The following is a 19,811-nucleotide window of genomic DNA, read 5'->3' as shown; positions in this document are numbered from 1 at the left end:
GGGATCTGGCCAGTTTCAACTTATTAGATAGCATTTTTTTCTTTCCCCTTTCATATATTTTTACCTTTTAATGTGTCTCTTGAGTCTCCTGTTTAGTGTCCAAATTTTCTATTTAGCTCTGGTCTTTTCATCAGGAAATGTTTCATTAAATGTCCATCTTTTCCCCTGAAAGAGATGGCTCAGCTTTGCTGGATAGTGGATTCTTGGCTGCATTCCAAGATCCCTTGCCCTTCAGAATATCTCATTCCAGACCCTTCAATCCCTTAATGTTGATGCATCCAGGTCCTGTCTAACACTTATTGTGGCTCCTTGGTATTTAAATTGTTTCTGGCTGCTTGTAGGATTTTCTCTTTTATCTGATAATTCTGGAATTTAGCCACAACATTCCTTGGTGTTTTCATTTTAGGATCTCTTTCCAGAGGGGATGGTTGTATTCTTTCAATAACTATTTTGGCCTCTGGTTCCATGATATCAGGGCAGTTTTCCATCAGTAAATCCTGTAATATTAAGTCCAGATTTTTTTTCTCTTCAGTGTTTTCAGGTTGTCTCTTCTTGATCTATTATTGAGGCTAGTGGTTTTGGTGATGAGGTATTTTACATTTTCTTCTATTTTTTTCACCTTTTGGTTTTGTTTAACAGAATTTTGTTGTCTCATAAAGTCATTAATTTCCATAGATTCCATTCTTTTTTTAGAGAAGAATTTTCTTCATTAACCTTTTGCAACTCCTGTTCCAATTAGTTAATTCTATTCTTGAGAGAGTTTTCCATTTGCCCAAGTGTAGTTTTGAGAGAATTATTTTCTTTTTGCATTTGTTCAGTTGAGGATCTCAGAGAATTCTTCTCATTTTGTATTTGTCCAATTATATTTTCCAAGGATTTGTTTTCTTGTTGCAAGGTGTTAATCTTCTTTTGGGTTTCTTTTCCCAAATTTTCCAGTTGATTTTTAAACTCCTTCCTGATTTCTTCAAGGCAGTCTTTCTGGACTGGAGAGAAGTTCATATTCTCCTCAGAAGTGCTAGATCTTTCTGGGTTAGAATCTGTTACTTCTAAGTATTTCTCCATGGGCCCCCTTTTCTGCTGGCCTTTCTTCATTTTCCTAGGATTGTGGGTTGGGGGAAGGGCTGGCTCTCAAAGGTCTTCTTTTGAAAACCCTAGAAGCTTTGTTTACTCTCTTTAGTAATTCCAAGTGGGCTGACCTGTAGGGGGTGCTGGTTGCTTTTTCTGGAGTGTTTGAAGCCCTCTCCCTAATCCTGGAGTGAATGAGGAGGGAGTGAGGAGGGACAGCAGGGTCTCAATTAACCTTGAACAATGGGCTGGGCCTTGGGGGAGGGAGTTAATCTCCCTTTCAACTGAGTAAACTCAGTTACCCATACCTGAGCCTGAGGGGGTGGGGGTGGGATTGTTTACTGTTCCTTCTGGGAAGAATGCTCTGCAAAAAGGATGGAACTCAGGTTCCATGTCCAGCTGGTCATTTTCCAGGCATGCTCTGCAACTCTCTGTGCTGGAGTTCACCCTCCCATTGACTGGGACTTACCAGAGCCAAAGATTCTGGCCAAAGATTCTGCAGCTAAATTTGATCCTTGGACCCATCACTCACCAAAGTCTCTGTGGCTTCACCCAGCTGCTATCCCTGCACTCACTCTCTGCTCTCTGTTCCTGGTTCATCCATGGTCCCCTGAGACAGAACTTGTTGGTATGTATTCTTCTCCTAGCTTCTATTTCTGGGTTTTGTCAATTGAATTTCTGTTAAGAAGTTTCATGTTATTTTTGAAGGGAACCAGGAGCACTTAGCACAGTGCTTGTCTTCTCTCCACCATCTTGGCCTGAAGTCCTTTCTAGCTTTTTTAGTTGTATACACAATTCATTGATCTCCTCTTTATTTTATTTTGAGATATAATTTTTCTCCTAAATACTTCTTTAGCTACATTTTTTGAATTTTTGTGTGATATCTCATTGTTATCATTTTCTTGTATGAAAGGATTATTTGTATGATTTGTGGTTCTTTCAAATTAAGTTATTTAGTTTCCAATTAATTTTTGTTTTATCTTTTCAGTCCCTTTATTACATATAATTTATTACATATAATTTTCACATCATGATCTGAAAAGTATGCATTTATTATTTCCTGCCTTTCTGCATTTGATATAAAGTTTTTAATGCCCTTTAGTACATGGTCAATTTTGGCATAGATGTCATTTACTGTCAAGAAAAAGGTATATTCTTTCCTATCTCTATTCAGTTTTGTCCAGGAGTCTATCATATTTAAATTTTCTAAGATTTTGTTCAACTTCTTAACCTCCTTGTTTATTTTGTGGTCAGATTTATCTAGTTCTTAGTGAGGGAAATTGAGATTTTCCATCATTATTATTATAGTTTTGCTGAATTGTAGGTAGTGGGTAGGTCCTGTAGTGTTTATGGGTTTGTTCAGAATCTCAGAGAAGCAAGAGGAGATCCAGAAGAGTACCTGTCTCTCCTTTGTTGGTCCTTTGTCCTCCTCCCAACCAGTTAAGGGGGTGTTGACTGAGGTTCTGTCATTGATGCTCTTTTCCCTCACATTTCTAATCTGGACAATTTTATTTCTTCAGTATCTTTTGTCATGCCTGGGTAAACTAGATTGCCTTACCAGTGAGAACACCGCCAAGGACAGAGTGGAGATCAAGGTGAAGTGTTTTAATAGAGAGGTATGAGGATCAATACTATTACAAGACTTTAGCAGTGCAAACAAAAGATTGTCAAATTTATTTCCATTTAATTATAATGTTCTCTATACTCAGGATTCCCTACATCAGGAGCAAAGGAAGGGAAAAGACTGGAAGCTGGGGGCAGCTAGGTGGTGCAGTGTATAGAGCACCAGCCCAGGAGAGGACTTGAATTCAAATCCAGCCTCAAACATTTAACAAATGCCTAGCTGTGTGACTTTGGGCAAGTCACTTAACCCCATTGCCTTAAAAATAAAATAAAAAAAAAAGACTGGAAGCCATGAGTCAAGGTTCATGTCTCCAAGTGAGTTGGTTCTTTCCTGATATGAGGCCTGCTGAGTTCTCTGGCAACAAGAACTGTTGGTCTTTCAGTTCCTTTGGAGCTTTCATGTTACATGCCTTGATGGTGAGTGGAATCTTCTTTGAAGCTTTTGTGGATTTTTTGGTGTCTTGACCACACTGTGGGATCCCTGCTGCCATGATAATCAGACCAGGGTTGGGTAAGCAGATAATTCATAGCATACCTTTTCTAGCCCCTTCCTCATACCAGGAGATGAGCAATGTGATCCTTAAAAGCACTGCTCATCACCCAGGAGGCTGCTGAATCTCACTGCTGCTTTCAGAGGAGAAATGACCCTATGGTCTGGCCTGCCTGTGTCCAGGGTTGTGACTACAACTCCCAGTGTATCAGCACCCTCTGCTTCATCACTTGCCTATTGCCACAGGACTTTGAGGAATGGTTATGAGTGATGTCTTTTATTGTGTGAGTAAATTTGATTTAAGAGTGGTAGAGCTGCAGGAAGTCATCGACCTTACTTCACTCTCTCTTCCAAAGTCATCATGATCCAGTGGCAAGAGAGAGTCAAGCATCTAGTGATAGCTCTAGATACAGTGGATGACCTTGGCATCTGCCATATCTAACCAAGCTCTAGGCACATGCTTCAGCTGCCTTCATGGCCATTCCTCCAATGGAAGACTTCACATGTTTGGAGTAGACACCCCCACGACTAACTGATGAGCTTGAGACTCTCCAGGTTACCCCAACCCCCCCTGCTGAAATGCTTTTCCTGAGGTTTGACTGCTGTGCTACAGCTTCTTGGAGCCACAGGTGAGAGTAAGATGGATCAGTTAGACATCAAAGATGTAAAGCAGCTCTGAAGAAGGCTTGAAACCTTCTTCTACTAAGTGTCTTCCTTGAACATACCCCACACTCCAAAAAAATCTAATATCATTCTACTGGTTACTTCATAATGAGGAGCATATTTGATGGGGTTTGTTGAGTTGCATTGCTATAAACCCAACTCCTTAGAATTTCCCCTAGGACTCAGAAGTCAACTGTCCTTCAGAGACTCAGGAAGGGTGGTGGAGTAGTTAGAGGGCTGGGCTTATAGTCAAAGAACTGAATTGAAATTCTGCCTGACACTAACTTTGTGATCTGAGACAAATCACTTAGTCATATTTGCTTCAGTTTTCTCACCTGTAAAATCAAGAGGGCTTTAAGTTCATTTCCAGCCCAAAGCCTATGATCCCATGATTCTCTAAACTTATGACCCAACCAACCAGTTCAAGGCATGAGGTTGATCCTTTGGAAAAAGGTCTGGTTCTGGAGTCAGGAGACCTGAAATCAGCCCTTCTCTCCTTTCTCCACTTAAAAGCTTTGTGACCTAGTACAAGTCCCTTCCCCTCTCTGAGCCTGTCCCTTCATTTCTCAGGTAGGTCAGGAGGCTCACAAGGGAGGGAGGCTATGAAAGGGCTTTGTCAGTTGTCAAGTCTTAGAGAGAAATTACTGCTATGGGTTGGCTCCCTGCCCATGCAGGTCCTCCTGGTGCTAGCAGGTACTAAGCTAGCAAAGTTTCTAAAATGAAGATAAAATTAAACAGTGAAAAATAGCTCAGAACCAACACTGAAGTCAGAGCAAAGTCCTAGAGGGTAAGGATTTTACTATCTTTTCCATTAGGATCCTAGAGACTCAGAAGGTCCCCTGGAAAGGGAGCTCAGTGTTCATCTGGTACAACCCCTGCCAGAAGAATAAAATCTCCCAGTCTCTCCTTGAACACCACCTCCAAAATTAACACATTCTCCCTTTGGGGAAACTCTGCATGTGAAAAAGCTTTGACTCACATTGAGCCTCATCTTCCCTGTACCCTGGCCACCCAAAAGCTTTTGGATTTGGGTCCTGGAGTGAGGCAGAGTCCTATGCAGTCCTTGCCACAAATCTCTCTACTCTAGTCCAGCTTCCATTCATCCACCACTGGGATTTTCCTATAGCACAAGTCTGACCAGGTCACTTCCCCTCCCCACAATAAACCTCAGTGGCTCCTGCAGTTTCCAGGATGCAGTACCAATTCCTGTTTTCCTTCCAAGTCCTTCACCCTCAGCCCCTGCTCCCTTCTCAGTCTTCTTTTGTCTCAGCCTCCAGATCTTCCCTCCAGTGACACCAGCTCTGAGTTGATCCTCCAACATGACAAGGGACATCTCAGCCTGGAATGTTTTCCCTCTGCTGGGCTGCTCCTGGCTTCTCTGACTTCAAATCCAAACAAAGATCCCCTCTCCTGTAGGAAGTCTTTTCTGATGCCTCTGAATTCTAGAACCTTCTAGCCCTGTAGAGAGTTTGTGCACAATCCTTTTCTTCTTGTGCCCTTAATAGACCAAGGACAGGGACTGGATTTTGTCTTTCTTTCTATCCCCAGACCTTAGTACATTGTCTGGAACATGTGCTTATTGTTGTTTAATAGTTTCAGTCATTCCTGACTCATTCCTCCTGGTTTCTCTCTGACTGGCAGCCTTTGAGGAACCTGGAGGTCCTCAGGAGAGGGATTTGGGCTCCTTCTGGTCTCTACTGCTTCTGTGTCTTCCTGGAATTGACCATTTTGAGAAACCTCTGCTGTCAAAGAAAAAAAATCAATTTTTTATAAGGGTTGGAATATCATGATAAAGTACATGCAATACTTTTTAAAATGAAAACTAAAAAATAAAATCCATTTAAAATAATATTTATATTTTTGAAGTTTGATACATTTAAAAGTAAATATAACTGATTTTTTTATTTTAAATTTATTTTTTATTCTCAGTTTGTACAAATGTTTTTTTACATTAATAAAATATTCTTGTTTACAAGTAAAAAAATACCCCTCCTCCCCCATGAATATAGATAGACTTGCTTGGGCGAAAATAGTAAAGGGGAGAGAAAAAAATTAAAATTTAAAAAAAAATAGTAATAATTGTAGGTATGGCCAGGTGGTGCAATGGACAAAGCACCAGCCCTGGAGCTACAAGCACCAGAGCCCATATCCAGCCTTGTAAACCCAACAATCATCCAGCCACTGCCCTGCAAAAACCAAAAAAAAAAGAAAAAAAAGACCCAAAATAAAATAAAATAGTAATAATAGGGGTGGCTGGGTGGCAGACAGACCATTGGCCCTTGAGCCAGGAGCACCTGGGTCCAAATCCGGCCCCAGACACCCAAAGATCACCCTGCTATGTGGCCCCAGGCAGGCCACCCAGCCCCACTTGCCCTGCACCCTCCCCCAAATAATAACAACAAAAGATGTGCTTCAGTCTTTGTGCCAACACCAACAACTCTGTCATGGGTGGATCACATTCTCTATGATAAGTCCATCACAAAAGTTACTTCCGTATTTTTCCACCATTGCCTTTGCTGATTGCAACTCCCTCCTTTCTTATTTCTCTACTACCATGTACTCTATTTTCTCTCTCCTTTGACTCTGCTGTAGGGTCGTTGACTGACTCAGCAGACAGATCCCTGGTCCTGGGGCCAAGAAGCCCTGAGCCCCCATACCACCCCTTAGGCCCAGAATCCACCTGGCCCTATGGTCCCGGACAGGCCATCCAATCCCAGCCCCTTGCAAGAAGTAAGAAAGAAAATGTGTTATATCTGGCCACTCGATCCCCAAGGTTCATCCTCTCCTCCTTTATTCACATCCCCATCCCTTCCCCCTGCTCCCCCCTCCTTCTTACTCCAGATGTCTATACCCCATTGAGTATATATGCTGTTTCCTCTCCTAGCCATCTCTGATGAGAGCAAAGTTTCCCTCATTCCCCCTTGCCTCCCCCCTTCCATATCATTGCAATAGCTCATTGTAATAAAAAAAATCTTATTATGTGAAATATCTTGGACTATTCCCCCTCTCCTTTTTCTTTCTCCCACTCTATTTCCCTTTTTTCTATTGCTCTCGAAAGTTTAGTTAGAGTCCTTAGTTTATGAGTTTTTATCAGAGAGCTCCTTTGTCGCCATCTTGGCTCCGCCCCCCTGATTTTTTTTAAAGGATGTGACAATTGGTTGGAATTTCATTGGTCTAGAGAATTCTGGAGAAGGAACTTCTAAGAGTAATGTTGGGCTGAGCCTACTCTACCATTTCCACTTTTAGAGAGCAGTAAGAGATAGGTGATTAGTGCAGGGTCACCCAGACAGGATGTGTGAAAATAAAAATCAAAGAGGTTCCACAATAACCAAATTAGAGAGAAGATAAAAACGGGTGATATAAACTAATAAAATGGTAATGAAACACATTTAAAATAGAAATAAGTTGTTTTTTAATACACATATGAATTGAATTGAAAAGACCAATTTAACTGGATAAATATAAATCTTCCTGGCAGAGGGCAGAGTAGAATGCCTCCCAAGTGAAGGGAAAAGGCTTTGCAACAGGTGACAAATGAGGGGGAGACCTGACTTCCAAGTAGATCCTGCTGTCTTCAGAATATGACTCTTGAGGGAAACCCCAGCTATGCCCCCTCAATTTCAAGCCTCAGTTTACCAGGGATAGGAGCATGGGGAGGAGACTGCCTCATTCAGGACAGAGGAGCTGGAGATAGGGAGGCTGTGACAGTGAACAAGTTTGCCAGAAGGCTGGGGAGTGATGCAGGCACCTGGGACCAGGCTACTTCAGTGAGCATCCAATTTGGATGTATGAAAAGTTTAACAAATAAAAGGTTAGTCATTTGGCTTTCTCTGATAAATGAAAAAACCCTCCTGGAGGCTTCTTGACCCATTGATAAAAAAAAATTTCTACTTTTCAGTCAATTTTGATTGGTTAACAATTAATGAGACAATAAATATTATAATGAGATATAAATCTATTTAGATGAGGGGCTAGGGGACATGTCTTTGATTTTCTCATTCATGGAAAAAGAGGGATTCATCTGGAGCCAGAACATTCCTTGGAAATCAAAAACAAAAGATCTTACCCCTATCCATACCCTCATCTGATAGAACATAATGGCCTTGAATTCACCTAAATTGGATTCTCTTTGTAAGGTTTTTCTAGGTGGATGGGGTAATGCAAAAAACTTTTTTTTGGTTGAGGGCAATGTCAGTAATGTCATACAAAGACTGACTATGTAACCTAGAGGAGTTTGTTTCTGAATGAGGAAATAGAAAAAATCTATATCTCAATTCAAAATTAGCTATTAATATAATAGAGAAATAATCATTTCTCTCACAAGTGAGACCTAGATAAGGGAAAATTCACCCCATATCTAGACATCATTGATTAAATGAATTTATTCAACACAAAATGCCTAAATTCTTTGAGACAGCCTATAGTGGGCAGGGCTGGGGAGAAGGACTGGGTATGGATTCCTGCTGGCTGAGTAAGGGCCAAGAGAAGAAGAAAGAGAAGACTAGGACTTCCAGGACTGACCTGGGACTGGTACCTGTGATCAGGCACACATTCATATATTGAAGGGCACATTTCTAAGAACAGGCAGCAAAGCAGAGAACCACCCCAGCAATCCCCATCCTTCCACTGTTCTAGCTCCTGGATAGAGGTATGTGGAGGAATAGACTGAGGTGAGATCAAGTTTAAGAGGTTTCTCCCCAAGAGTCTATCCTCCTGATTCCCAGAGGATGATCATTTATACACAAGCCACCTAACAGGGACCATTCAGGGTAGCAGAGCCCAGGTCTCTCACTCAGGGACAGATCTAAGGGAGAGATGTAAATCTAGCAAATCAGGGGATCCTCTGCTTCATCTCACAACCATGATCACAGGATCTTGTACCAGAAGGTCTGAAGATGTAAGGGTCTCCTCTTACCTCTAGTTCTCTGTAGTTTTCCTTACACAGAAGACATAAATCATCAAGGAGGAAACAATAGGAGTAAAACAAAAATCCTATTATGATGGGTCTCCTGAGATGTGAAGAAATTCTCTGAAAGATAGACCAGCCAACTCCATTACTGTGGAAATCAGAGAAGTGGAAACTGGTTCCTGATCCCTTGTGGCCCATGTTAGGGGTGCTACAGAGGGCATCAGAATCCTGAACACACACAGTGACTTGTGCACTGGTTATACCATCTTCCTTACCTTTTACCAGTCTCTAAACATCCCCCAAGTCAAGCTATCCCTGTATTTCAGAGAAAAGAATGTAGGAATTGGAAGGGAGCTTGGAAAGAATCTAGCCCAGTTGCTTAAGTTTACAAAGAAGAAATAGGAGAGAGACCCTCCATCCTTCAGCTTGTAAATCAGAAGCAGAACTGAAGCCTGGATTCTAATTCAGGCATCTTTCTATGACCTTATATCTGAGGGCTTATCGATTCAGAGACTTTCAGAAGATGAAGGAACTTTAGGTCATATCTAGTCCAACTTCATCATTAGACAGAGAGCTACAGAGCAGAGAGGGAAATATTTGTCCAAGAGGTTCCACTGGGGTAGTGACAGAGCCAGGACCAGACTCCAGGTCTCCTGACACCACAGGATGCTACTCTCTTTTAAAGTCAATTCGGGATCTGGCTCTAAGCTAAGCAGCCCAGATTCCAGCATCCTTGGGGTCAGCCCTCCACTAAATTGTCTCATTGGTCCATTGCCTTCTCTGTACCTTGGTTTAACCACCTATAAAAGAAGGGGAGATAGGGCAAGTAGGATGATACAGTAGAGCAAAAAAAGTCCCAGATCTGATTTGATCTGTCACTTGGTGGCTAAATGAACTTCGACAGGTCACTCTGCTTCATTCTTCCTCTGTAAATTGGGGAGGGGGGTGCATAATCTCTGAGATCCCTTCCAGAGATGACATTCTTCAATGCCATAATAGTCCCTATCAATATCTCTCCTCTTTAATTTTCCCTCTACTCATCCCTCCCGGAGTTGAGTGCTTTAATATCTTCATCATACCTAGGACAAAAACAGAGGAGAGGAAGAAGCCATTGCATTAGATAGTTGTGGTGGGGCCAGATTGTGGAGGATTTTAAGACAAGAGGGAGCCTTAAAAGTTTCTGGAGCAGTTCAAGTGGCAAGAACACAATTATGTTATAGGAACATGATTTTGGCAGCCTGTATAAGGTAAACTGGAGAAAGGAGAATCTGGAGACTCTCCTTTTAAATAAAAGCAGAAGCTGGATTCTGTGCTGGAGAATTGTCAAGTCTCATCACTGACTTTTCTCAGGTTTTTACAATAAATGCGTCCCTTTGTTACTTTGGGGATCAGTTTCCCCAAATGTGAATTAAGAGCTTTGAATTAAATGAAGAAAAATGTCCCTGCCAGCTGGAACCTCAGTTTGTACTGCTTTCTTCCATAGAAGTGCAGATTTTCAGGGGTTAATTATCCCCATGAACCAGAAGGACATTCTCTTGAGACTGGATGATAACACAGACCAGGGCCAAACCTGCTTCCCAGAAGTGCTCCATCCCTGTCTTGGGGAAGTTTCCTAAAATGTTTCAAAGCAGGGTTTATCTAACAGGGTAAGATGTTCTTCCTGAGAGTATTCTATGGCCCTGCCCAGACCTGTCCTAGGACCTTGGGGTAGAAAAGGAGTAGAGGAGAAGTAAGACAATGTAGGTCCTGCTCCTGAGGAGTTTCTGTCTAGATGGGAAAATGGGCATAACCCCTTTATATCTGTTTGTGAGCCAGATGACACTGTGGTGTCTGTTTGTGGGGTACAGGGAGATACTGCTTAGTGGCCCCATCTCTGACTTCCTCTAGGTGAACTAGTGTCCAGGGCTTCGAAGGGCCCTGCTTCTGCCCTTTTGGCCCCAGAAGCTGAATGGGAAATAACAGCAAGGAGAGGTCAGGAGCCCCACATAGCCTCCTTGTTCAGGATTACTGCCTCAGGTAGGATGGGCTGCCCCACCAAGGGCTGGATGACCATGTGTCCTGGATATTTTAGACTCTTCAGGGATTTCCTCTCAGGTACTGGTTGGACTGGATGGTCTCTGGGCTCCCTTCCAGCTCTGAGGTTCTTGGAGGAAACTGAGTCCTGGGGAGAGAGTCCAGTGTGAACCTGAGGTCTCTCCCTTCCACTCCTTCATCCTCTGAGCTCCTCTGTAAAAAAGGACCCTCCCTGTCTGCTCTTCCTCTGCCACAGGAGGAAGAGCCTCAGTAAGGCTGATTCCTCTCCCTGGGACAGTGATCCTGTCCCCTTTCCTCTGGGAGAAATCTCTGTGTTAGGGATCTCTGCTTCCACAGATATTGCCAGATTGTGAGTTAAGCAAATTTACAAATAGGGCCAAAAAAAGGGGGGAACTTCTCTTGAAGAAGACAGACCTGTCTGTATCCTGGGTTGGGCCCCAGTCCCACCAATCTCACCTCGATGTATGCTTAATTAACTTCATTGCTATTAACGGACACCCATGGGACAGCAGAGGGTCATTAACATCACATGCCATGTATGGCCGGGGGTGGGGCATACCAAGGAGGGAATGGATGGAGTGGGAAGATGAGGAAGAGCCAGAAGCAGAAGAGTCTGGACCAGTCTGGACTGGGGGAGGAGAAGGGCTGAACCAACAGTAAAAAGCCGGCCCTGGCTTCTGTTTGAGTGTGGCCTCACTCCGGGGACACACCTGCTTCACACCAGAACCCTAATAAAGCTTCTCCTTCCCTCACTCCGGCCTTAGTTTCTTTTCTGGGACAGACCAGGACTCTGATCCCAGGACTCTGATCAGCTTGCAACCGGGGAAGCAATGGGCATGCTCTGGCTGACTCTCCAATCCTGCTGAGGGGCTTCCGACTCCGTTTCCCACAAGTGGGGGCTTGTTCAGGATCCCCGGGACCCCAGATGATCTCAAAGAGCAGGACCCCGGGAAGCCTCTCTTACTCCGAGTGCTCCCAGACCTCTCTCTGGCCTCTCCCGGGCACCCACGGGTTCCTGAGACTGGTCTTTGCCAGGAGTGAGCGAACAATCCCAGGGAGGACACCGGTGATTCTGGAAGACCACCCAAGGCCATCTATTGAGCAAGGGGACAAGTAGTGACCAGAGTCCTGCCAGGCTGGTCTGGATGCGCATCTTAGGGGGACCAGTCCTTATAGGGACCCTCGGAGAAAAATCCCAACATGGGGGATAGGAGCTCCAAGGGAAAAGGAACCCGGGGAGGGAGCGCTCCCTCTGGACAGGCCCTAAGCAGTCCCCTGGGGAAGGTGGTAGCTAATCGGGGTGGTCCGTGTACCCCAGGGCGCCTTTTGGGGGTTCGGGGACTGTGAGTGTGTGAGCCCCTCGCAGGGAGTCCTTGGAGCCCCGGGAGGATGGAGTCTGCGGTTCTGCGGTTCGGAACAGCAGGAAAGACGCGAGAGCGCCCCGGGGGGTCTTGTGGACTGGGCAAGAGGGGGGCAGGGGAATCCCGGATGATGGTCCCTGGACCAGGAGTGCGGATGGAAAGAAAAGCCAGAAGGTGGATGGATGTGGGTGTTCGCGCGTGTTTAAGCTGAGTCTTTGTCCGGTCTCTTGTCCTGAGTAGTGCCAGTTCTCTGTGCTCTGATGGACCGATTTCTGCTTCCCAGTGTTCCAGGTTCCCGGGACTAGAGAATTCTCCATCCCCCCTTTCTTTTCATTCCCCCCCCCCCAGTTAAATTTGATTAAGTTTAAACTCTGGGAGCTCGGGGACACAATGGAGGGGCTCCTTCCATGCCATGAGAGGAAAAGAGAAGTTAAGTTCCTTTCCTTCAAATCTGCCACTTTCTCTGAATGCCGGGGGTGGGGGTGGGGGGATGAAAGGAAGTCTCCCCCTGCCCCGCTCCCTTTCGGCCTCCCTCTCGGCCTCTGATCTAAAGTCGGGCTGCAGAGCTCAGCTCGCTCTGGCTCGGGGGCTGAGGGATTGTGGAGTGCCTGTTTCTGAGAGTTAAAATACTTTTTGAATGGCAAGGTATGCTAGGAATAGTGCAATTCTTGCCAAATATTAATGCCTCTACCTCACCAAAAATTGATAAAGTTATTTGAAAATTTTTTTTCAGGGTTGTGAATAGTTTAAGAGGGTAAAACATTTTTTGGGGGGTTAATGTTCTACCTTTTAAGGGCAATATTTTGTGTCCAATTAAGAGAAAGAATTGTGCTGTGATCTTGTATTGGCAGTACGGTTTATGTGGCTATAAAAGTAAGGTTTTAAATAAGCCACTGGATCTGATCAAGAACAATATGTACCAAGATTAGAAAATGGAAATATTCAATGGACCTGAAATATGGTTAAGCAGTACATTATAAATAATATAAATAGGAAATTTGCAAAATGTATTTTAAGGATTGAGAAGAGGTTAAAAGAAGGGTCAGAAGAAAGAATGGAAAATGTGAAAAGTTTGGGGTTTTCCCTGAACCATAAGGAATGTATATATAGCATTTAAAAAGTTGGTCTTAAGCATGTGATGAAGGTATGAGTAAGTCTGGAAGATTATATGAGAAAAGTTAAGTTATGTAATCTTTCTGATATTATGGAATTCAGAATTACAATGTGCTCAGAATGTAAAAACTGAGGCTCTTTATATGAATTCAGGTGTAACTTTGGTTTATCTTGATCTCACTCTAACAAAAACAAATAGTCTAAAATATGAATCCTCTTTTTATTCTTTGAGCTTTTAAGAAACTAATGTGAAATTGATAATTAGTTGCAGATTATTATCTGATCTTAAGATTTTAGGATCTAGTTCATGCTAGTGTATTAAATGTCAAGTTTATAAATCATATAATTTTGATTATAATATATTAATAAATATTGGTAAATATAACATCTAAAATAATATAGAACAGATTCTCAAATAAAATAAACATTTGGGAATTTAAAATTGTGGTGTTGATCACAAAATGCTTTATCTGGCTCTACGTTATGACCCTTCATCAGACTTTCTCAGACCAAGTTTAATGACTTAATCTCAAAGAAATTTAAAACAGCCCAGCTTCCTCAGGGTGACTAGAGACCCACAGGTGTATTTCTATAGAGGCATAGGCAACTAACTACATGCCTCTTAGAGGTTCATGTAGTTATTGAAAATGGGGGTTGAAAGTTGGAACTCTTTGAAAGAAAAATCTCCCTGGGTTTAATATTAAGAACACTTAATAGAATGGATTTGCAAATAGAATGGATTTTGTTGTTTTAATCTAAATTTCTTTCCATTCCAAGGCATAAGTAAGATTACATTAGTATTTTGAAGTTTTCATATATTTAACATTAAATTCTTGAAGAATTACATTTTTGTTTTTGAGAATGATTACAATAGACCTTTTGAACTATTCCCACAAAATTGGGACAAAATTATAGTCTCTTTATATATTAATGTATTTAATTAGATCCTGATAAGTATAAATTTCATGCATTTTAAGTAATACTATTTGCACTGATAATTATGTAAAATGTGGTCATTGGATCCAGTTATTCAAATAATGCAACCATTTCAAGAGATTCAACAAACTAATCTGGCCCTTCCTCTATAATGAAGTGATAGATCATTTGGGACAAAATTTAGTTCAATTCCAAAAACTTTTATTTCAGTACAATTCAGCTCTATATTTATTTACATATTTAGTTCAATTGCATATAATTTAGTTCCATCCAAAAACTATTGTGTCAGGTCCCTACCCTTTGGTGGTTGAGATGGAAAGCTTGGATAACACAAAGGCCCCTTGCCCTCAAGTTTCTAGGTTTGGAATTAGGCAGTTTAGGATGAGAAAGCAAGAGACAACTGGAAGATACCATAATATAAGATAAGTGAATGAGAAAGATGCAAAATAAAAGAGATGTGAAGACTGATGGGAAAAAAATTAGAGACACAGGAATCAGGGAAGGCTTCCTAGAGATAAATAACTTTGTAAAACAAAAATGTAATATCCATTAAGATAAGTTTAAATTTAAGCAATCTTTTTTTTGCTTTGATTTGTTTTTAAGAAAATAAGATTTCAGTATGGAAGCATGTTTCATGAATGTTAATAATTCATATGTCATTTAATTTGGAATCTAATTTATCTTAGGTGTGTTACATCTGGAATTTAGGAACACCTTATAACTATATGCAAATTGTTTGAAAGTCATCTAAATATATTCTAATTGTTTTAAGGAATTCTAGAAACAATGGTTTGTTCGGTGTATCTTTTTGAATATGGAAAATAACTGAATAAAAGAAAATTGTTCCTATAGAATCTTTCTATATGTAAATCAGAACTACTGTAACAGGTTAAGCATTCCAAATCTTTTAGTGTTTGTTTTGAAGTAACAGCATTTATGCCCCATCACTTTAATTACCACCTCAAACCACATGACTTTTAGATCTCCATTGCCAGTCCTTACTTACTTTTCTTTTGCTCAAGACTCTCATCTGTACTCTCTCTCAGGACTTCTCCATTCAGTTGTCTTTTCACTACTTCAAACTCTCTATAGGAAGCACTTAATTTATATTTCTCCTTCTTAAACCTTTCCCTCCTTCTGATTTTACTATTTTAAAATCATAGCAACATGATTCATCCAATTCCCTATGTCTGAAGACTCTGATGCCTGCTGTCTCTCTCATATCAAACAACAAAACCACTGCCACTTTGTTCTGCCTCCAAAACAGTTTCCTAGGTTTTCCCTTGCTCTTTATTCTCACCATGCTAGCAAAAGTCTTTTTATTCCTGGAGTTTCCCATTACCTTCCATATATGATTCCCCACCTCCACTCCCTCCCTCAGCTGCCAGGCTCACCTGCCCTGCATACAGTCCTGCTCACACCATTCCTGCCCTCCAATATCTTTGAGGGCTTTTTTTTTTTTTTTTTTTTGTGGAGCTCACTCTTCTTAGCTTGGCTTTCAGCCTGGGGTAAACCTCCCTGCTATCATTCTACAATTCTAACCTTACCCTTCTTCCTCCATGTGCTCTGTACTAAGGTGAGACTGGACCAGACCTTGTACCTTAATAATGGTCTGCTCAACTTGTGCCATGCCTTTACTTGTACAGTTACCTGTGCTGGCAAAGCCCTTTCTTCGTTTATTCCTTTTAAATGCAATGTAATCACCACCACCTCCAGAAAGCCTTTCCTCATTACTGATTCATTAACACCTTCCTCACATTTCATTTCATTTTACCCTTCTCATGCATTTACCTTGTATTATGGTATATTCTAGTAAAGTGTCTTGTTTTTCATCATCTGGCAAAAAATTCCTAAACTGATCAAATTGAGGAAGGGAGAACTTTTCTTACCTAAATTTTCGAGCTCTTCCACTAAAGTATAGGGATCTCTCAACCATAGTTTGTAGATGTAACTCAATCATATGGGATTGAACAAAATTTTTAAATAACCTAAGATGGAACTAAATTACAGTAAAATAAAAGTTTATGGAATTGAATTAAATTATTTTCCAAATGATCTATCACTTCATTGTAGAGGGAGGTCCAGATTAGTTTGATGAAGGAATTTTCTAAAGTGATGGAATTATTTGAAATCCCATTGGATTGGAAAAATTAGCATCTTCTATGTAATTATGAATTCAATTAATATGTGTCCCATTTTCCTCATTTTTAATTGAGGGGTTTTGACTCTTTGACATCACTTTTAGCTCTAACAACGTGAGATGCAGAACAAACTCAAAAATCCTGTAAGACCTACCTGCTACCAGCAGTTCAATGTGGGCTTCATCACAATTCTCAGGTGACTGGATATAGCAAGTGTATGGACCAGAGTCAGAGACCTGGACCTGCTGGATCCTCAAGGTCACCTTCCCCTCAGCCATGTCATGTCTCAACAGCTCAGTCCTCCCTTGGAACTGAGCCCCCTGGGATTCCTCCAGCTTCTCCCCAATGGGGAACCTGTGCACGAGGGTCTGGTGTCTGAACCACTTCACAGTCACGTTCTGAACACCTATCTTGGGGGAGAGTTCACAGGAGAGTGTGACGTCTTCCCCCTACTTGGCCTGAATGAACCGAGCAGGACTAGTCACTGAGAATGCTCCTCTTTTCACTCTAGGGACAGAATAGAAGAAGACCAGGGGACAATGTAGACCAAGGATTCAGAGAAGTTGTTTGTGTGGGAGGGGGACCAGCATCAGCAGATGAAGCTCTGACTTCTGGATCAGCTGCTGCTCTGCTTTTGGCCCACTTCTTCCTGTGATCCTCTTGTGGACAAGACATTCTCTCCTGACTCCTTTGTGTGGTCAGAAAGGGAGGGAAGCTCTTTGGATGCTGGAGGGTCAGGGATGGGGACAGGAAGGCACAGCTATTCTCAGTGGGCTGAAGGGAGGCTCTGCATTAGCCTCTGCTCTACTCCTGCCCAGAGATAACTACCAGTACAGAGGGAGCCCAGGCTCCTGAACTGGTGTTTGTCTGACCCTTCTGTGATTATTGGCTGTACAGCTGTATTAGAAGAAGGGGCCAGAGAGCCAGGGGAGTTCAGCTCCCTGGGGAGTCAGGGGTCTGGTCCTCTGGATAGATGGACATTGTCTGTCTGATGTCCCAGTCAGGATCTCCTGGCTAGCATTGGGAGGGGGATGATTGACTTATTTCTGCCAATTATCACAGAAGAAGATGGCTTAATATGCCTGCCCCTCCTAGGACTATTTAGACTTTGGCAGGATATTCTCAGACTCTGAGGAACAGAGACTCTATGAGAGCTGAGAGACTTGGCTCCTGGATCTGGCTCTACCATCTTCCTCCTGTCTGGCTGCAGACAAGTCCTTTCCCCTCTCTTTTTGACAGCTCCTGGTCGTTGATGCTGTGGATCCTTCATCTACCCCCACATACACACATATTCTCCTTACCTTTTCACATCTTGCTCTAAGCATTGCTTCTCAAAAAAGTTATGTCCATACCTTGCCCTCCTGGCCCACTCCCCAAACCGCAGCTCCCTTGCCTGACCTAGTCATTCCTCTCTCCCTATTTTGTCTGTTGTTGGACTGGAAGCTCCTCGAGGTAAGGGACTATCTCAATTTTGTATTTGTGTTTCCACTAACTTGAAATATAGTATTCAATTAATAAATGTTTTCTTTTTTACTAGTCATTCATTTAGCTATCGTTCATTGCTTCCTTCCTTCCTTATTTATTCATTCATTCTCTGGGCTTCAATGCTTATCTCTGTAAAATGAAGGAGACTGAAAAAAAAATATCCTCTAAAGTCCTTTCCAGTTTTAATTCTATAGATGATTTCATAGTTACTAAATTATCAACTGTAGTGTGTAACCTTTCTCTTTCTTTTTAGTTTTTTTTTTTTGCAAGACAAATGGGATTAAGTGGCTTGCCCAAGGCCACACAGCTAGGTAATTATTAAGTGTCTGAGATCGGATTTGAACCCAGGTACTCCTGACTCCAGGGCCTGTGCTTTATCCACTGTGCCACCTAGCCCCCCTCTTGGTTCAGTATGGGATTCTGAATGTTTCAGGATATCTTCCAATAATAATTTCCTCTGATGGGGATAGAGACATTTGAAGATTCAGGTCATTCTTTATTGCTTTTAAGGAGTTCTCTTTTTTTTCAGAGACTTTTTGGAACTGTTTTTTCATTGACCAATTCTACTTTTAAGGAGTATTTGTCTTTAGTGGATCTTTGTGCCTCTTTTTTTCCCTATTTGATCAATTCTGTTTTTTAAGATGGAATTTCTTTGTAATTTTTTAACAAACTGTTGATTCTTTCTTCATAATTTTCTTCTGTCACTCTCATTTGTTTTCCCAATTTTTCCTCTACCTCTCTTGTTTGATTTTTAACTTCCTTTTGAACTCTTACAGAAATTGTTGGACTGCTATCCAATGTATTTTTTTTTTTTGAGGCTTTGTTTTTAAGTCTTGTGTTCTGTTTTTTTTCTTCATCTTCCTTGTCACTATAGTAATTTCTTCAAATCAGGTTCTTTTTTTGTTGTTTGCTCATTTTCCAGCCATTTTTTTTACTTTTAACTTGATATTAAATTTGGGCTCTGATCCTAGGATGGAGAGGATACTGTCTCAAGTTTCAGTTTCTTATGTTATTGTTTTCAGAGTTTGTTATGGGGGTTTACATGTTTTTGGTGCTTCCAAGGTGACATGATCTAAGGCAGGGCTGATCAAAATGGGCCCAACAGGGCAATTTTATGTGGCTACCTTTAGTAATTGAATCCAAACTACAGCAAGACTCTCACTAAAATGGCAAATCAAAATTTATTGTCTATTTCTTCCATAAAACCTTTTAAAAAGAAGATTGGACAACCCTGATCTAAGAAGGGTGGTTGCTGTTCTCCTGGTCTCTTCTCTGCTCTGTGAGTTACCAGAATCATTCTTTTTCCCCCTGCAACAGTGACCAGAACTCCCACACCCCTGAGGTTGCATGCTCTAAAGAGACAGTGCTCTTCCTCACCCTGGTACAGGCATCCAGAATTGAGAGTGGGCAATGCAGCCAGCAGTCTTGCTCCCAGAAATCACCTGTCTAGTTTTCCGACTCCATCACTGTCTGGTTGCTCAGAGCTCTGGAGCTGCAAATGTTGCTGAGTGAAGTCCCCCAAGATCTGCCCAGGATTGAGCTCCACTCATCCCCAGTGAGTCAGAGTTTTTCCCCAATGTTCATAGTTATCTTGATCCATAAAGTTATGTCACCACATCCTTTTGCTGGTTCTGCCACTGCAGAATTCATGCTGAGGTGTTATTTTAAACAAGTGCTCAGGGGAGTCCTGCATTTACACCACTATCACCTTCTTATTGCTTTTAGATATCTGTCTATAAGACTGGAACCTCCCATGTCTCCACCACACCTGAGGCTCTGGATCTCATCCTGCCAATTAATATAGCTCCTGTCTCTCTGAGATAGAGGGAAGAATAGTGAGGTGACAGAAGGGAATCTGAACCAGGGTCCAGGATGCGAGAGGTTGTATTCATGGAATTTGGTTCTTTTTGTGCCTTTTGCATAAATTCCATTATACCTTTACCACTCCCCTGTCTGAGCATCAATCTATCTGCCTGTGAAATAGAGATTAT

General features: G+C 41.9%; 1 long non-coding RNA gene across 1 annotated transcript; it reads right to left on the bottom strand.

Annotated features, from left to right (window-relative positions):
- Positions 1-2,751: 2,751 nt before the first annotated feature.
- Positions 2,752-11,766, bottom strand: LOC141488544 (uncharacterized). The gene is made up of 3 exons (XR_012468724.1): positions 11,495-11,766; positions 8,757-8,898; positions 2,752-5,583 (listed from the first exon to the last, which is right to left on the bottom strand). It is a non-coding gene; the product is annotated as an uncharacterized LOC141488544 (long non-coding RNA).
- Between the last annotated feature and the right edge of the window lie 8,045 nt (positions 11,767-19,811).

The sequence above is a fragment of the Macrotis lagotis genome, chromosome 1 (assembly GCF_037893015.1).
Source record: "Macrotis lagotis isolate mMagLag1 chromosome 1, bilby.v1.9.chrom.fasta, whole genome shotgun sequence".
NCBI classification, from domain to species: domain Eukaryota; kingdom Metazoa; phylum Chordata; class Mammalia; order Peramelemorphia; family Peramelidae; genus Macrotis; species Macrotis lagotis.
Note: the sequence above shows the minus strand (reverse complement) of the source record. Positions and strands in the feature narration are given on the sequence as shown.